Source organism: Corythoichthys intestinalis, chromosome 13, assembly GCF_030265065.1.
Source record: "Corythoichthys intestinalis isolate RoL2023-P3 chromosome 13, ASM3026506v1, whole genome shotgun sequence".
NCBI lineage: Eukaryota > Metazoa > Chordata > Actinopteri > Syngnathiformes > Syngnathidae > Corythoichthys > Corythoichthys intestinalis.
The window spans coordinates 984,596-988,507 of NC_080407.1; positions in this window are offsets into that span (position 1 = coordinate 984,596).

Sequence of the window (3,912 nt, forward strand, 5' to 3'; positions counted from 1 at the left end):
ATATTGAATTTGAAAGGAAAATGTGTGTTTTGTTTTTGGCGAACTTTTTAATGGAGCTACTGCTATCCTGTTGAACCTAATCACACGTGGAAAAATACAATTGTACAGCGTTTTAAATGTATTTATTTGTATATTTCACCACGATTTGAGAGCTCAATAAATTGAAGAAAAGTACACCTTGTGTTTGGAGGATTTGTTTTTGGGTTTGCTGGCTGTTTAGTGACACTCACGGCAACAAGCGGGAAGGGGTGAGCAGTGCCGCACCAAGCCACTTTGGCTGCATTTTGGCACATGAAAAATAGCGAATACCGTACTAAGGTATGACGGAAAATTTTAGTGGTTTTGAAACCGTGACGTTTTCACACCACGGTAAACCGTGAAACCGGTAACCGGCACATGTCTAGTTCCAACGATGCTCAATTGGTACCAAGGGGCCCAAAGAGTGCCAAGAAAATATTCCCCACACCATTACACCACCACCACCACCAGCCTGAACCGTTGATACAAGGCAGGATGGATCCATGCTTTCATGTTGTTGACGCCAAATTCTGACCCTACCATCCGAATGTCGCAGCAGAAATCGAGACTCATCAGACCAGGCAACATTTTTCCAATCTTCTATTGTCCAATTTCCATGAGCTTGTGCAAATTGTAGCCTCAGTTTCCTGTTCTTAGCTGAAAAGAGTGGCACCCGGCGTGGTCTTCTGCCGCTGTAGCCCATCTGCCTCAAAGTTCGACGTACTGTGCGTTCAGAGACGCTCTTCTGCCTACCTTGGTTGTTATTTGAGTCACTGTTGCCTTTCTATCAGCTCGAACGTCTGGCATCAACAAGGCATTTCCGCCCACAGAACTGCCGCTCCCTGGATATTTTTTCTTTTTCGGACCATTCTCTGTAAACCCTAGAGATGGTTGTGCGTGAAAATCCCAGTAGATCAGCAGTTTCTGAAATACTCAGACCAGCCCTTCTGGCACCAACAACGTCACTCAAATCACCTTTCTTCCCCATACTGATGCTTGGTTTGAACTGCAGGAGATTGTCTTAAACCATGTCTACATGCGTCTGAAGAGCAGTATTTTAACTATACAGTTGAATAAGTTGATGATTTTAAGCGTTTAAAGCATTCCTTGATCAATAAAAATAAGCGTTTCTTAAAATGGGTGCAGGCTTGTTGAAGAGAATGTGCCAGCTCCACGATTCCAACGATTGATTGATGCACTTCTTTGGATAACAAGCAAAAACAGGAGACTAAATCAAAAAAATCTGCACAGCGTGTCCTGGAAGATGAATGGCCAGCCCTTGAAAGAGATCCCAACATTCCATTTCATCATAACAACGCAACATTGTGAACTCTCTTCTTCTGTTTTGTCTTTCTCAGTACTAGTCACTAGATGAATATATCATGTTTTATTAACATTAGTATTTGCTTTTAAAACATTAACAGCCTATTATGGGTGACGATCGCTCGCTGATGGTCATCCGGATACTATAAGCGTGCTATTATCATGATAATGAAGTATTTAAAACATGTTTGTATGCCAAGTGTGAGGAGAAATATGAACAATAATAATAATAATAATAACAGGACTACCTCACAATGATATAGTCTTCCTAGCAAAGCTTGCATTTAGCATGAAAGTCCGGTGTGTAATGCGTATTTATTCGCACACTGGAATCCAAATCACGTCTATTTAAAATGGACCTTCTTTCCTCATATTAGAGCTTTATTTACATTTCATTGCCTCCATTTCCATGATGGATTATCTCACAGCACGCTTAAAATGAGCCGTGTGTGCGTGGCCACTCCGTCTCATTTACATGCTCATGAATCATTCATCGGCGACACCTCGTTCGTACGCACATCTACCTGAGCTGTGGGCAGTGTTCTAATGAGGCGTCTACTTGAGACAAAAGCAGTCAGACCGAATAATGTGCCCGCTTCCAATTTGCCAGCCCAGGTATGTGTTGTGGTATATAGCAAAAGAACAAGAATGTTTGTATTAAGCCCACTCATTAACTGCAATAGTCCAGATGAATTCGACTGCTATTGCTGTCAATGTCAGCCAATGAGTTAAAAACAACAGCGAGTTCAGGTTCAGGGTAAGTCAGGGTCAATATCCTGCTGTACTTGTCTAATCAGTCATCTGAGGATCAAAGAAAATATTCCTGCTCATTCCGTTCCGCTTTTCCTCGACACACACGTGTGCTCCTATCTCAAGTGAGTCTTCTGCCCGAAATATACCAATTCAAGAGTTGGGAAACAAGATTAGTCGTCACTCTAATTCCCCTACAACAAAGGTTTCATTGTGTGCGCCCCTCCCCGCTCCAGAAGAAAGCCTCCAATTAGCAGCAGGGGCCCCGAGTACACTTAAGTGGCTTTGACAGTGGCAGTAACTGCAACCAAACTCTCACTACAATCCACAAAAAGCAAACATTGGCAGAAATATCATTAGGTGTATTCATTTAGTGAAAGCTCAAGCATTGCAGCTGTTCTCTTTTCTACAGACTCATGCATTGTGCATGCCAGCATGGAATAATTATTCATTCGTTCCATACTGCTTATTCGCATTCGAAATATTGCACATTTACATGTCGGCCTCCGCGTAGCTAAACACATCAGAAAAGATAAATACATCAATATACTGTACATAGATATGGTCACCGGTGTTGGTAATAACGGTGTTGATTTTCCAGGAGTGAGTAATCCAATTAATTACTTTTCTCATCTTTGCAACACTGTTACCGTTACTGAGGATGTAAAGGCATGCATTAATATACGTTACTACGATAGTTGAGTGACGCGAGAAAAGTCTGAGAGGCAAGGACTCACAGAGACGAGAAGGCAGAGTGGGAGTGGGGAGGAGGCAAGGGAGTTGCAAACACGATGCTAGCTGGCTAGCCTAAAAAACTACGCCCAAATAATGCTAGGGTAGATATCACATTTATATAGAACTAGATGCGAATTGACAGACACGGCGGCGTTAGCACACGTATAGAGAACTAGATGCGAAATGATAGACTCACTGGCGTTAGTAAACAGCCGCCATCTTAAATCAGGATACTTCTGAGGAAGGCTCTGTTGTAGAGAATCTTCCTCGCGAACCTAGGTAATTTTTAAAAATCTAAAATACTCCAAAATCAGCAAAATCTCGACTTGAATCTATCTTTAAATGATGAAACAGTTTTTAAAAGTTTCACATGTCGAAAGTAGACATAAGGGAACTAATGCAATAACGGGAGCAATTTTAACGGTTGATTCACAACATTAAATGACTTCTAAACATAGCAAAAGTTACTATTTAGTTTTCACTATATTCGCAGTAACCCTGTGTGTCATTAAGTTTAAAGAACTGGGCTGGGGCCAATTGTCCCTTTGAACTCCACACTGTGTGATCTACGTATGTTTTTTTTTTTTTTTTTTTAATGGGAAAAAAAAAAACGTGAAAATTAACACCAGTTACTTTGCCAAGTAACTAATTACTTTTACATTCAGGTAACTGAGTTACAAACTACATTACTTTTTGGGAGAAGTAATTTGTAACTGTAATTAATTACTTTTTTAAAAAGTAAGATTAATAACACTGAGGGTAACACATGTATATTATTTAAAATATAGTAAGTATAGTGCTTGGACAAAAATCACAACTATGTGAAAATCATATTTTAAAATTGAATATCACGAATTTGACTGTACGAATAGAAATAATGCTGATTCTAATAATAGTCGTCATGAAAATAGCTTGTCGTGCACGAGCATTTTTACCTGGTCATAAAACAGCAAATATACCGCATGGTTATTTACAAATATGAAATAGGGGGAGAAAATGTTTATTTTGAAAAAACTTCCGGGATTCGCGACTGCTGAAGGTAACGAAGCTGACAGGCGAGCGGGGGCAATCTGCCCTTCTTCGTCA